We start from the raw sequence: 16,170 nt of genomic DNA, 5'->3' as shown, positions 1-16,170 counted from the left end.
GTGTGGTCACCAACCCAGAGGCTCTCATAATCCTGAAAACCTTTGAACTTTATGGAAACTCATTACACTGGCCTGACTGATGAAACCACTGGCCATAGTGATTGAACTCAATCTCCAGCCGCTTTCCCCGTCCATAGTTCAGGGGCTGGGACCGGAAGTTCCAACCCTCTCATCACGAGATGGACCTTCTTGGCAAGAAGCCCCCCCAGTACTTGCTTCCAAAAGTTGCTTTGTTAATATAAACACAAGTACCTTTATCCCTCCATTGCTTAGGAAATTACAAGGATTTTCAGAGTTCTATGTCAGAAACAGGGATGAAGACCAAGTGTGTATTTCTTATTATAAGTCACAAGGCACTGATAGTGTCTGAGGACCCTCCTGGTTTCACAATAGCACCACCTTTCTATTTAAAAGGGATAGGACATGGATTTAGGAGCCAGATTCCCATTTAAACAGCCTTTCTTTCCTAGAACAGACTGCCTTTTTTGTTTTTTTGACATGTACACACTACTTTATTTATTTATTTGTCTACGGCTGTGCTGTGTCTGCACTGCTACATGCGGGCTTTCTCTGATTGTGGTGCCCGGGCTTTTCGTTGCAGTGGCTTCTCTTGTTGCAGAGCACAGGCATCAACAGCTGCAGCACCCAGGCTCAGTAGTTGTGGCTTGCTGACTCTAGGGCACATGGGCCCCAGGAGTTGCAGCATAGCGGCTCAATAGTTGTGGCTCGAGGGCCCTAGTGTGTGCAGGCTTCAGTAGTTGCAGCTTGAGGGCTCTAGAGTATGGGCTCAGTAGCTGTGGTGCACGGGGCAGTTGCTTCCTGGCATATGGATCCCAGACCGGGGATGGAACCCACGTCCTGTGCACTGGCAGGCGGATTCTTATCTATTGCGCCAGCAGGAAAGTCCTAGAACAGACTGTTTCTGAATGTGCATGCTTGAAGCTAGGCACCTCTCTCCTGAGAGGCGTGAAAGGTCTTCCTTTTTTCTCCACAAGAGTAGAATGGAGAGTAAACTGATGCTGAGCGGGGTGAGGGGGGGTGGGGGGTGGGGAGGTGGAGGTAGTGGGGGTGGGGGGGTTAGGGATCTGGCTAAACCACACGCAGCAGTTTTGAGCAGGGCCATCAATGTTTTGGGGTGGTAGAGTCCTATGTTCCACACCACAGGGCAGATGGTATATTTCAGAGGACTTTCCTCTCATCTACTAGCACAGCTTTCTCTTTCCAGATTGTAGCTGACTGCCACAGTTTATCCTCGTAATACATTCAGGTGGCACATGGCATCTTTCCTCTCTTAGCTCTCACTGCGACCTCAGTTAAGTATCAGCAGAATCTGACAGAAAATCCTCACTTTTTTGTTGTTGTTGTTTTGTTTTCTGTTTCAGGTGACAACGAATGCTGGAACTGTGTGAAAATTTTTATCTTATTTCAATAGAACATAGTCCCCAATTGATGAAAAAAACAACGAAACAAGCAAAATCCAAATCTGAGAGGAAGAGCAAGATTTCACATTACTTTAGATTTTTACTCCAGTTTGCAGAAGTCTCAGCCCTTTAGCCTACCAATATAACTGCCCAAGGGACACCAATGCCTATATTCACAGATAATCTTGAGAAAAATCTAACCCTTTTCCCTCCCATCTCCCACCTGTGGATAACTAGAGTCAGCAGCAGCTAGAAGAAAATGGCAAGGACTTGGATGAAGAACATGTCAGAATAATGTCACTGCAGACCATTCATCAGCTCTTCGGCACATGTCCCTTTTCCTGGGAGGTTGGGGGATTATAAAGATCCTAAAATAAAGCTTATTTTATATGCATTCTGTTGGTTATCATCTTTTTGTACAAATCAAAATTATAAAACTTTTTTTTCTTTAGCCTAAAGCGGAGAACTCAAACGTTAATGTGCCCACTACATTTATACCCCAGAGTAATAGAAACCAAGGCTGAATGCATACTTCATTCCAAAATTACACGTTATTGAGCACCTAATATTACATGTGAGTTGGACTATAAGCAAGGCTGAGTGCCGAAGAATTGATGCTTTTGAACTGTGGTGTTAGAGAAGACTCTTGAGAGTCCCTTGGACTTCAAGGAGATCCAACCAGTCCATCCTAAAGGAGATCAGTTCTGGGTGTTCACTGGAAGGACTGATGAAGCTGAAACTCCAATACTTTGGCCAGTTGATGTGAAGAGCTGACTTATTTGAAAAGACCCTGATGCTGGGAAAGATTGAGGGCAGGAGGAGAAGGGGATGACAGAGGATGAGATGGTTGGATGGCATCACTGACTCAATGGACATGAGTTTGGGTAAGCTCTGGGAGTTGGTGATTGACAGGGAGGCCTGGCGTGCTCCAGTTCGTGGGGTCGCAAAGAGCTGGACACAACTGAGCAACTGAACTGAACTGAATATTACATGGAAATATTCATTGTGTCCAACTGTCTGGGAACCAAAGTACTCAAGCAAAAAGTACCCCCCACCACCACCACCCCAGGTTGGGCATCTGCAAGCAGAGCAGCAGTCTCATACATATTCACCTGACAGGGGACCCAAGGACACTATGATAGAATTTTTTCCAGAGAAGGATCCTGAGAGTCTGCTGTTCACTGCTATACTTCAGCAAAAGTTCCATCCTAGAGGCCTGTGTTTAGGACCCACAGAGAGAGATCTAACATACCTAGATGGAATTGCTGCTGCTCAGTCACTTCAGTTGCATCTGATTCAGCAAGAATAGTAGAGTGGGTTGCCTCGCCCTCCTCCAGGGGACCTTCCCGACCCAGGGATTGAACCCATGTTTCCTGGCATTGCAAGCAGCTTCTTCATCCCTGAACCACCAGGAAAGGCCTCCTAGATGGAACTGGCAGCTTTCAAATTACTCCAGTCTCATTTGGAGTTTTTTTTCCTGAAAATAAATTTCTCATACCCTCTGTTTGTCTTTTACTTTTCAATATGAAATCAGGACATCTCATTCAGAAGCTGTAAAACATGTAAGATAGCCTCCAACTTACCAGATTCCCAGGTTAGAATGCTGATTCTTCTAAGGAGGGCAAATCCTGGGTGGCAGGAAGGGACCTTTACATAGGTTTGTACCCTACACCAGTGACTAACGTTTTCTTGTACCAGTAAGTGGCACTGGTCACTGTCACACCCTCTGCAAGGGAGAGACCCATTGAGAGCCAATACTTAGTCCAGGACTCAGCTCTTCGCAACTTCCTGTGTTTTATAATCATTTCTGACCCCTCTCCCCCACAATTATTTACCTTGAAAATTTTCAAACCAACAGAAAATTGGAAAGACTCATACAACAAACATCTCTATTCTGTTCCTCTAAATACAGCAATTAACAGTCATTTTTTTTTCCTTTTCTCTGTCTGGGCTGACACATACACTCATATCACTTTATTAAATGCAGACAAAAAGCCTGCTTCACTGCTAAACACTTCAGCATGTATTTCCTGATATTAAGGGCATTGTCCTATACAACCATAATCAATGATCAAATTTAAGTACATTACCATTATTTCAATAACATTACCTCATATATGCTCAAGGTATAAATTTTCCCATTGTTTAAAAACTGTCATATCTACATGCTTATATGTGTATGGATATAGCTATTAGACATATTTAACATATGCCTCTATATTATACATATGTGAGCGAGGTTAAGAATTGTGTGTGTTGTGGTACTGATATTTCCCCATGTTCCAATTAAAGTTTCTAAATTTTGTCCTTATTACCTGGAACTGTCTCCTGACTGGTATGTTTTTGTTGTTTCTGATGACTTTGAATTTCTGAAGAAATTTTCTAATTATCTTGTTTAGTGTTCTACATTCTGATCAAACTAAACCTTTTTTGCAAAAGATCAGCACATCCCATTTGTGCTTCCTACTGCATCCTGTCAGGAAGCAAGCTGTCCAAGAACAAAGCTACAAAATATTGAAGGAAACATACCATCTGTCAGCCAGGCTAGTAGTCTACATTCTCTGTAGTCCTTCAATCCAAACTGCACTGTCTGCCATCTAACTTGACAGGAACTGAGTCTAGGTTTGCTTTTAATCCCTGCACCAGCTGTGATTATTACTGGCAGCCATAAAGCAGGATTTACCGCTGACTCACCTGCGCAATGTGACTTGGAGAAGGGAAGGAGAATCCACAGTGAACAAACCTAGAGCCAGGCCATTGGGAGCATTGGATGTGCCCCATGTCTGTGCATGCTCAGAAGCTACTCCCAAATGTGAAATTCCTGCTGTCAAGGCGGCTCTAGCTTTCACTAATGAAATGGTGCTGTAATAGACATATTTTCTGGGTGAGATATTGTAAATATTGGGATTCTAGGGACAGATGAGAATGAACTTAGTACATTTAAAATAAAATCAAACTCTTTGCTATAGTTTACATTGGCTTATCTCAATCACCCATACTCCTGTTTTTTTTTTTTTTTTTTTTTTGCGTGACATAAGAAAAGAAAACCCAACTCTGCACCAGGAAATGGAGCCAAAGATAGGTAGATAAAGAACTTCAGGCTTCATGAATTGAGTTGTTGGTGTGCAAAAAGGAGGCAGTACCTGTGGGCTTATCAGGAGAGGCCCCCGGAGCCAGGTCAGAGGAAGTAGTGAGGCCCTGCCCCAGGCTCCTAGGTGTTGCCCAGGCTGGAGGGGCTGAGATGCCAGGGTTGAGCAGCCATTCACCTTCATTCTCCCTTCATCTCAGAAATTTAATGTCTTGCTTTCATCCAATGAGAAACTGGAACTTGAGTTCCCAAAACTCAATAGAAAACAAAAACATAAAATACTTGAAATATAACAAAAAAATTGAAATACTAACATCATATATTCTGTACTGCAACATGCATAGTCAACATTTTCCCGTGTTTGCTTTCTCACTCTGCACGACTGAGCGACTGAACTGAACTGAACTGATATATGACTTGCTCCCTCATTTGAGAGTAACTTGCAGATGTCTCAACTCAAGATCACTGATTGGGCAGCTATTGCTGCCTTGGCATCTCTTGGCATTCCTTGGTGTCTCCCTCAAAACCAACTTCTGCAAGACTTGTCCTCCAAGGCCAGGGAAAGGCCTTGTGCTGGTGGAAAGGACCCCTTGCCCCTTCAAGAACATGAAATCCATTCTCTTTAGGCTGTAGAGAAGCTTCAGACACTGTTCTATGACCCTCTCCCCTAAGTGCAGGGCAGGTGCGCCCTGGGCTTGCAGGAACATGCTAGGCTGTCAGCCCCCACCCTCTGCAGCACCCTGGGACTCCTCCGGGTCGTCTTGGTGGGCAGTGGGGTCTTGGGTCAGCCTGAGCTCTAGAACCACCTTCCTTGGGAGAGACCCGTAGGAAAGTGCATCTGCCCCATTGGCTCTTGCCTGGCTCTCTGTGCCCTGCAGGCAGCAGAAAGGGTTCTGACAGGACACAAAAGGGAAGCATTTTTTCCTGTGGTGGGAGGATGAAGGGAGCTGGTGGGTCATAAGTCAAAGAGAGGGGAAAGTACTCAAGAGCTTCCCAGAATTGTCTGCATCAGTGCTGTCAGTGGGGTAGCTGCCCTGTGATCATGGCGCTTAGTCTTGTCTTGTCTTGACCCAGTTCCAGGTCCAGTCTGAGTCCAAAGACAGAGGAATTCTGGTTCGCAGTACAAATGCCATAGTGCGTCTTTCCAAAGTGGAGTAGTCACTGAGCTGCTTGTCCCAGGATCCCACTGGGTAGCATCCATGGGGGTTTCTTGAACTTTCCTTCTTGTCTGAGAAATTTCTTATCTCTCCTTCAATTCTAAGTGGCAGTCTTGCTGGGTAGAGTATCCTAGTTTGTACATTTCCCCTCTCAGCACTTTAAATATGTCATGTCATTTCATTTTGGCCTGAAAACTTTCTGCAGAAAAATCAGCTGGTATGGGGGTTTCCTTGTGTATGAGTCATTGTTTTCCTCTTGCTGCCGTTAGAATTCTGTCTTTGTCTTTAACTTTTGCCATTTTAATTACGATATGTCTTGGTATTGGTCTGTTTGGGTTCATCTTATTTGGGACCTCTGTGCTTCCTGTACCTGGATATCTGTTTTCTTCTTCAGGTTTGGGAAAATTTCAGTCGTTATTTCTTCAAATACATTTTTGACTCTTTTCTTTCTCTTCTCCTTCACAGATCCCTGAACTTTCTTTCTTGCTGAAATTTAAATCAGGGGAAAATTAAAAATGAGATAAGTTAGTGGTCTAGATAATTAGTGGTCTCTGTGCCAGGTATAAGAAAAAAAATTAAGTTGACAATAAGGAGAAATCTTGAATACTTTTAAAGACTTTAAAGACTTATAAAAATTGACATATAATGGCATGGAGAATATTTATGTTATATTTCTGGAGATGACTCCTTTTATGCATCACACTGGTTTAATAATTTTGATCTAAAAATTATTTTTGCTATCTTTCAGATTTTTCTAATAATGAAGAAAATATTGGTTGCAGAGTATTCTAGTTTATACATGCCTTGGATTTATGTTCTCTTCAAAATCCTCATGACACTTAATTGTCTAAGCTTCTTTTTCTGGTTCTACTGATCCAATAAAATAACTTTATTTTCAATACATATTTAAGTTTATAACACTTAAAATTATGTGTTTCAGTAAGTTAGATATACCATCTAATAGCTTTTAAATAGAAATTTACTTTTATAATTCTAGAAATCATTGTTATCATTATTCCACTTACAGTTTGGGGGTGAATGTTTTTAGGTATCATTCAATATATTAATCCAGCATGCATTTCTCTATTATGATTCAGCTCAAGTTGCATTTTTAAGATCTATCATTAAGTGCCTAGACTGACACTAAATTCATTAATGTATAATTTTGCCTGGAGAATTTCAAATTAAGGTGGAAATTAAAAAACCTTGTTTTTACATAATGCTCATGCATATTTTTATAGATTATAGATTGGCCATAGATTAACAGGTTAAAAGGAGGTGTGGGTACAGGTTAAAAGGAGGACATTGGTGGACACAGCCATCACGTCATTTGAAGAAATGTAAAACACATGGAATATGTGGGGAGTTTTTAATCTTAGTTACCTCCCTTCTAGATCTGGATTCATCAATTTTTCTATTGTTCCTTATGCTTCTTTTGTCTCAAACACTGCTAGTGCCTCTAGGCCCAGGTGGGCAGAGGAGCCAGGAACCACAGCCCTGACACTTTCTGATGCCTCCAGAAGGGGGCGCCACAGGCAGAGATTGGGTTTGCTGAGGATGCAGCATGTCTCCTGGAGCAGGGCCTGACACTAGAGTGCTCAGTGATTGCAGGAATTCTAAGGCAAGATCCTAGAAAGCTGAAGAGGAAGAAAAGAATGCGGGTGGACGGGGCAGTTTAGTGTGTGAGGGACAGAGGCAGATAAAAATATGCATGAACAGGGTAGAAAGAATGATCAAACACTGGTTATAAAAGCCTAGGAGCTCATGAATGCTTGTGAAATTCAGCAGAAGAAGCAAGAGAGGGAGGGCCAACAGCTCTTGGTATCCAGGTCTGCACAAGAAGCGTTGTCAGGTGCAGGGTTCTGTTGCTTCCAACCTTTGGTCTCGAATCGAACAAGTGTTTCTTTTCTATTTTCAGAAATAACCAAGCCCTGTCAAGAATTATACAGAGAGAGCTATTGGATTACTAACCCAGCTTTGGGTAAGAAGGTGACCAGTCCACAGATGGTGAGCATCCAAGAAGGCAAAAATGCAATTCACAAAAGGAAGGGAAAATGAATAAATGTCTGGCACCAGTGATTATTCCCCTCGAACTGATCCGCTATTTGGTAGAAAGGAATCCAGGGTCATTCTGGTAAGTCTTTTCTGGACCCAATTAAGTAGGTCATCATTAAAACCAGTAACAATTATTGAAAGACTTTCTAAACATTTTGGAAGTTATTAGCTGGACATATGCTATACAGTATCTCTGAGTAATGTCTACATTGTCCTCTGTCTGTCATACCTCCTGCTTAGTTGAGTCAGGAGGCCAACACCCCTTGTAAGAGTGTCAGATAGACATAGAGAAAGCTTGTTGTACTAGAAAAAATGTGAAGAAAAAGGATTTTTCATAGAGTTGGACAAATATATTGTTCTGTAAAAATGGTACATCTCCTTCAGAAATCAAACTGGGAACACATGAAGAGATGCCTTCAGTTTCTGGTAAAGGTGGAGTAACAGAAATAAGATTGGCCTTTCTGCCCCAAAACTCACCCTACCCTTCTCCCCTGCCCCCAAAGAAAAGAAAAAGATAAAAAGCATAACATATCAGTTTTCAAGACACTGGAAATCAGGCAGTGTGAGATGAGAAACAAACAAGGTGAGACCTACCATGGGCCCAGCTTACTGCTTTCAGAGTTTCCAGGCTGAGCACAAGGAGGGGATCTGAGGCCAACTCCTTGGATCGTGGAGATGCTGCTGAGTGTCCATGGAAAGCAAGGCAGCTAGAGTTCACAGGACACATTTAGTGATGAGAGAGATGAACAGAGAGAATCCAGGCAATAGGAAAGCATTTCTTTCAGGTAGTCAGCTGAGTTCTGATATGAGCATGTTTGTGGAGAAATGCCCGAGATTGAAAAAAGAAACCTTGGAAAAGATCATAGGACAGTGCCTGGTCTTCACATGGTACAGGCAATTGTACTCACTCCCCAAGCCAGACAAGACTACTCACAAGGGACATTGAGAAGAATACTCAAAGAAAGTTGTGCCTTACTACTTGGATTAATCAGCCTTAGAGTGACTTACCTTAAAAAAAAATCATAAAACCCAGATTTAAAGAAATCAAACCGTTTACAAGTCACTTAATTCTATGCTAGAACAAAATTCAAGATTTATAGGAATACCAAAATAACCGGTACGTAAGAAGGTAAAGTTTGGCAATATCTGGCATCCAATAAAGAATGTCAGGCATGCAAAGAGGCAGGAAAATGTGATATAAGGGGAAGAATAGTTAGTGAACCAAACTGAACCAGAACTGATGCCATGTTAAAATCAACAGAGTGGACTTAAAACAGTTATCATGACTGCATTCAGTTCAGTTCATTTGAGTCGCTCAGTCATGTCCGACTCTTTGCAACCCCATGAATCGCAGCACGCCAGGCTTCCCTGTCCATCACTAACTCCCGGAGTTCACTCAGACTCACATCCATCGAGTCAGTGATGCTATCCAGCCATCTCATCCTCTGTCATCCTCTTCTCCTCCTGCCCTCAATCCCTCCCAGCATCAGAGTCTTTTCCAATGAGTCAACTCTTTGCATGAGGTGGCCAAAGTACTGGAGTTTCAACTTTAGCATCATTCCTTCTAAAGAAATCCCAGGGCTGATCTCCTTCAGAATGGACTGGTTGGATCTCCTTGCAGTCCAAGGGACTCTCAAGACTCTTCTCCAACACCACAGTTCAAAAGCATCAATTCTTCGGCACTCAGCCTTCTTCACAGTCCAACTCTCACATCCATACCTGACCACAGGAATAACCATAGCCTTGACGCATTGTCCAAAGAATTGTAGAAACGTGGAACATATAAAAATGGCCAAAATAAAACTTTAGAGATGAACAAAAACTATAACTTCTGATGTAATAAAGTCACCAAATGGAATTAAAAAGACATGACTGACTGAAAACATCTGAAATGAAAATCACAGTTTAATGTTTAATGCATAGCATCATTGAATGCTAGGACAATTTTAAGAGGCCTAACATGGGAGTGTTTGAAGCTCCTGAACAGAGCTGAATGATTTTTGAAGAAAAAAGACAGAAAATATTCTAATTTGAATGAGAATTATAAAGCCACTCGTCCAAGGAGACAAGTACAATTGCCTATACCATGTGAATACCAGGCACTGTCCCATGATCTTTCCCAAGGTTTCTTTTTTTCATCTCGGGCATTTCTCCACAAACATGCTCATATCAGAACTCTGCTGACTACCTGAAATAAACCCTTTCCAAATGCCTGGATTCTCTCTGCTCATCTCTCTCATCACTAAAGCACAAGGAATATGAAAAACACACCTAGCACATTACTATTAAAGTGCTTAAATCCATATAAAAAGAAAAAAAATCTCTAAAGCAGCCAAAGCAATAAAGTGTGCTAGATATAGAAAACAAACATAAAGGCAGTAGAGCAACATCTTTAAAAAACTGAGGGAAAAAAGGTCAACATGGAATTCTATTAATCTTCCCTCATGAAATATCTTTCAAAAATAAAAGATACGATGAATAATGTCACTTACAGACATACAAATGCTGAAAGACTTCATCACCAGCAGATCCACAACATAGGAAATGTTAAAGGAGTCCTTCAGGAAAAAGGAAACCCACACCAGATAGAATTCTGGATGTATGTAAAGGAATGAAAGACAAAATATGGTATCTGCATGGAAAATATATAAGATTATTTTTTATCAAGAAAATCTCTTTAAAAATTTGGGACAGTTTAAAGAAGGGGTTTATAATATATATGAAGTAAAATGCATGACAATGATAGCATAAAGGCAGGTAATGGAGAAATGTGAAGAGGTGTGACCACTTGAGGGCAAACTGGGGTAAGTTACAGATGTCTGCTCTAAAGCCTAAAGCAGTCACTGAAATAACAAAAGAGTTATAGCTAATAAGCCAGTGAAGGTTAGAGAATGGAACCATAGATAAAACCATGTAAACTCTCTTATTGAACAATTGTCCTTCTGGCACTCTACGCATATGCCTGTGTACAAGAATTATGACTGCAGTATTGTTTGTAATAATAAAAGCATAGAAGCAAATTCATTTCAAAGACTTGCTCGTGCTAAATTACTTCAGTCGTGTTTGACTCTTCATCCCTATGGACCGTAGTCAGCTAGGCTCCTCAGTCAATGGGATTCTCCAGGCAAAAGTACCGGAATGGGTTGCCATTTCCTCTTCCAGAGGATATCCCCAACCCAGGGATTGAACTCGTGTCTCTTTATTTCTCTGGCGGTAGGCAGGCGGTTTCTTGACCACCAGCACCATCTGGGAAGCCCTCAAAAAACAACACACCTTCCCTGACTGGGAATTGAACCCGGGCCACAGCTGTAAAAGTGACAGATCCTAGCCCCTAGACCACCAGAGGACCATACTGTAAATGGGGGTCAATAAATACTAGTACAAACAATAAATGAACCCTCACTGTTAAAAGGAACTCAGAGGGTGACGATGAGATGTTGACTCTCCTCTCTTTTCGCAAAATCCTGGATTTCAAATGACCTGTTTTCTTCAGGGGCTCTTTTGTGAGGATAAGATCAGCAGTGAACTTGACTTAGGTTCTTCTGTTGTGGACAAGACATGGGCGACAAGAAGGTTAAAGAAGGCGAGGCCTTCCTCCATATTTACGTAGAAAGGATGAATGAATAACCAGAAATGAGAGCAAACACTTAAACTATATCTAAAAGCATCGTAGAGGCAGTCGTCCCTGGGTGGGCTCGAACCACCAACCTTTCGGTTAACAGCCGAACGCGCTAACCGATTGCGCCACAGAGACTCGAGGGACTAAACCTTGCTAAAGAGTAACTGGTCCTTCCATGCCAGGAGCAGCCACTAGCCTTTCGCAGGACAGCGGCTCCGGTTCCTAGCCTCAGACAACCCGAGAGGTGGAGTCGATGCAGCGTGTTCGTTCCCGCGGGGAAGCCGGGCGTCAGGCGAACTCGAAGGTGGAAGGGCCGCCGAGCTACGCCGCCTCCCCTTGCTCCCCACCCGCAGCAGATGCAGCGTCCCGGAGACGCCCTAAGCCTGAGCCGAGGGTGTCCCGAGGGTGTCCCGAGGGAAGCTGACCCCCGCCCCCACCCCCTCGGTGGGCTCTGTGACGGCTCTGCATTTGCTCCGCGTTCAGTCGACCATAGGAGAAGGCAATGGCAACCCACTCCAGCACTCTTGCCTGGAAAATCCCATGGACCGAGGAGCCTGGTGGGCTGCAGTCCATGGGGTCGCTAAGAGTCGGACAAGATGAGCGACTTCATTTTCACTTTTCACTTTCATGCACTGGAGAAGGAAATGGCAACCCACTCCAGTGTTCTTGCCTGGAGAATCCCAGGGACGGGGGAGCCTGGTGGGCTGCCGTCTATGGAGTCGCAGAGTCGGACACGACTGAAGCGACTTAGCAGCAGCAGCAGCACTCGACCATCTTCACCTGTGGGCAGCTCTTTAGTAGATGTGGTCGGTTTGGCTGCAGCAAGAAAGAGATCAGGTCTAAAGAGGACACGTGAAAAGGTGCGAGAGCAGCTGGCAAAAGCATGGATGAGACAACCCAGAAAGCCGGAGGCACAGGCCATATCCTGAGAGATGAAAATTGTTTTTATTAAGTAGCTGAATAGGGAGGCAGAACCAGAGAAGGGCATGAAGCAGAGAAAAGCATGAGCATGTGCATCTAAGAATTAAACAGCAAAAATAGTGTGGATATGTTTACGTCAAAGAAATTACCTGTGGGCTTCTGGTGCATCGTGACTGTATAATGGTTAGTGCTGTGTTGTGGCTTCATTACTGAGAGGGTAACAGGCAGGAAGGCCAGGGGTCTCCAAACGGAGGAAATAGGCTGCAAATGTCAGACATTTTTTCCCTCTCTCTCTTAAGTGGCAGGAGGAAACAAACTAGTGTTACCTCCCCCCCAACCCCTTCTCTAGACAAATTTAAAAAGAGGTTTCTCTTAAAATTCTGTGTTGCCATAATGACACCTGGTTCCACCTGAACTTAACTTTTCTCAAACCTTGAGCTAACCAGTGCATTTTTCTTATGGAAATGTTTGTCTTAAGCTATGTTAATGTACTATGTACTTACCTTAGACTCAGAACCGACTTGACAAATCAATATGTTATACATTGTTCTCCTAATCTGTGTTAATGAAACTATATATTTTATGGAAATCTGCCTTTCTTCAAGATTCATGCCAATCGTTTTATGGCTCAGGATGACTCACCTGGTGCCATTCTCTGAGTTTTGAGACATTTCCTTTCTTTAATTAGCAGACTGCTACAGAGTCGGACATGACTGAAGTGACTTAGCAGCAGCAGTAGCAGCAGTGGCTATATAACATCCAGCTAAAGACTAGCAAGGGGGGTACTTCTGCCCCCTCCTGATGTCTATGTCAGAAGCTTTCTCTATCTCTTTTATACTTTAATAAAACTTTATTACACAAAAGCTCTGAGTGATCAAGCCTCACCTCTGGGCCTGGAATGAGTTCTTCTCCTCCAGAGGCCAAGAATTCCGGCCTCTTTCGTGGTTCAGCAACAACCTTTCAATTACCCTCAGTACAAATCCAAGTTACAGCAACCAGACCCCTTAAGAAGCGGTCAGAGAGCAGAGTTTACTCCTGGCCACACAGCGCAACGCCATGAGAAGAGGAATAAGTCCCAAAGCGCACAAACCTGCCAGTGGCTGGTCAAATGGAAACTAAGGAAGATTGCTTGTCTCACTGTTGAGCAAGAAATGCCCCTAAGGGTGAAATACCGCCTCTTAAGGGGCCTTGTCTGAGCTTAGCCATTTTGCTGTTAAAGATAATTCAAATACCAGTGAGGGTTTTTACACTAAATGAGAACAAGTTTGTATAAAATGCAAAGTAGTTGTCATGGTCTACTTGGTCTACACCTTCTTCGTCATGCAAAGACGGGCTCGATAAAGGACAGAAATAGTATGGAACTAACAGATGCACAAGATATTAAAAAGAGGTGTCAAGAATACACAGAAGAACTGTACGAAAAAAATAAAAAAAGATCTTCACGACCCAAATAATTACGATGGTGTGATCACTCATCTAGAGCCAGACATTTTGGAATGTGGAGTCAAGTGGGCCTTAGAAAGCATCACTATGAACAAAGCTAGTGCAGGTGATGGAATTCCAGTTGAGCTGTTTCAAATCCTGGAAGATGATGCTATGAAAATGCTGCACTCAATATGCCAGCACATTTGGAAAACTCAGCAGTGGCCACAGGACTGGAAAAGGTCAGTTTTCATTCCAATCCCAAAGAAAGTCAATGCCAAAGAATGTTCAAACTACCGCACAATTGCACTCATCTCATATGCTAGTAAAGTAATGCTCGAAATTCCCCAAGCCAGGCTTCAGCAATACGTGAACCATGAACTCCCTGATGTTCAAGCTGGTTTTAGAAAAGACAGAGGAACCAGAGATCAAATTGCCAACATCTGCTGGATCACGGAAAAGCAAGAGTTCCAGAAAAACATCTATTTCTGCTTTATTGACTATGCCAAAGCTTTTGACTGTGGATCACAATAAACTGTGGAAAATTCTGAGAGAGATGGGAATATCAGACCACCAGTCCTGCCTCTTGAGAAATCTGTATGCAGGTCAGGAAACAACAGTTAGAACTGGACATGGAACAACAGATTGGTTTCAAATAGGAAAAGGAGTACTTCAAGGCTGTATATTGTCACCCTGCTTGTTTAACTTCTATGCAGAGCACATCATGAGAAATGCTGGACTGGAAGAAACACAAGCTGGAATCAAGATTTCTGGGAGAAATATCAATAACCTCAGATATGCAGATGACACCACCCTTATGGCAGAAAGAGAAGAGGAACTAAAAAGCCTCTTAATGAAAGTGAAAGTGGAGAGTGAAAAAGTTGGCTTAAAGCTCAACATTCAGAAAATGAAGATCATGGCATCTGGTCCCATCACTTCATGGGAAATAGATGGAGAAACAGTGGAAACAGCATCAGACTTTATTTTGGGGGGCTCCAAAATCACTGCAGATGGTGACTGGAGCCATGAAATTAAAAGACACTTACTTCTTGGAAGAAAAGTTATGACCAACCTAGATAGCATATTCAAAAGCAGAGACATTACTTCCCGACTAAGGTCCGTCTAGTCAAGGCCGTGGTTTTGTATAGCCTTTGGTCATGTATGGATGTGAGAGTTGGACTGTGAAGAAGGCTGAGTGCCGAAGAATTGATGCTTTTGAAGTGTGGTGTTGGAGAAGACTCTTGAGAGTCCCTTGGACTGCAAGGAGATCCAACCAGTCCATTCTGAAGGAGATCAGCCCTGGGATTTCTTTAGAAGGAATGATGCTAAAGCTGAAACTCCAGTACTTTGGCCACCTCATGCAAAGAGTTGACTCACTGAAAAAGACTCTGCTGCTGGGAGGGATTGGGGGCAGGAGGAGAAGGGGATGACAGAGGATGAGATGGCTGGATGGCATCCACTCTATGGATGTGTGTTTGAGTGAACTCTGGGAGTTGGTGATGGACAGGGAGGCCTGGTGTGCTGTGATTCATGGGGTCGCAAAGAGTTGGACATGACTGAGTGACTGAACTGAACTGAACACCAACTTGTCTTCATTCACCAGCCACTAATTTTGAACTATATAGTTCACGTACCGTTAAAAGCACAAATCTGTAAAACACAATTTGTGGAAATTTTAGTAAACATAATCATCACCCAGATCAAGTTATAGAAAATAGCCATCATCCCAGAAATGTCCTCTGAGCCCCTTTCCAGGCACTTGTTACCCAATCTCAGTTAGTTAATTGCTATTGCGAAGTCTATTGCAGAGGTTACTATTGCTACTGAAATTTAAATGAATGAATGTACATTTCTTTGTATCTGGCTTTTAAAATATTATTTTCATTAAGCATATCTGTATTATTGTGTATGTGTGTGCATGTGCTAAGTCAGTTCAGTCATGTCCAATTCTTTGTGACCCTGTAGATTGTAGCCCACCAGGCTGCTCTGTCCATGGATTCTCCAGGCAAGAATACTGGAGTGGGTTGCCATGCCCTTCTCCAAATATTACTATGTATATCACTTCTTAATTTTGGTACTGTTGTATTAATTTTGGTGTTATTGTTATTGATGAATATTGTTGGTGTTTTGGTGAATATTCTGTGCCAGTCTTTTTTGTGTACTTTTGCATTCACAGAAGTACTGCTACTGCTGGGTCATGGAGTAGCTGCAAGTTTAACTTCATTAGAAACTGATAAACAGGGCCCTAGAATGGTTTCAAACCAGCAGCTATGGTTGCAGTTGCTCCACATTCTTGTCAGCATTTGGTGTACTAATTCTTTTAAACATAACCGTGCTGGAGGCTGTGTGATGATACCTTCTTATAGTATTAATGTGAATTTTCCTAATAAATAAAAATATCAAGAATATTGTCTTATAACTTTTGGTTATTAAGATATCTTCCTTTGTTATCCAGTAAGACATCGGCTTAGCCTTCCCAGAAGGAAA

At 42.6% G+C, this 16,170-nt stretch overlaps 1 non-coding gene across 1 annotated transcript; it reads right to left on the bottom strand.

Moving 5' to 3' along the window:
* Positions 1-11,401: 11,401 nt before the first annotated feature.
* Positions 11,402-11,475, bottom strand: TRNAN-GUU (transfer RNA asparagine (anticodon GUU)). The gene has a single exon. It is a non-coding gene; the product is annotated as a tRNA-Asn (tRNA).
* Between the last annotated feature and the right edge of the window lie 4,695 nt (positions 11,476-16,170).

The sequence above is a fragment of the Budorcas taxicolor genome, chromosome 3 (assembly GCF_023091745.1).
Source record: "Budorcas taxicolor isolate Tak-1 chromosome 3, Takin1.1, whole genome shotgun sequence".
NCBI classification, from domain to species: Eukaryota; Metazoa; Chordata; class Mammalia; order Artiodactyla; family Bovidae; genus Budorcas; species Budorcas taxicolor.
Note: the sequence above shows the minus strand (reverse complement) of the source record. Positions and strands in the feature narration are given on the sequence as shown.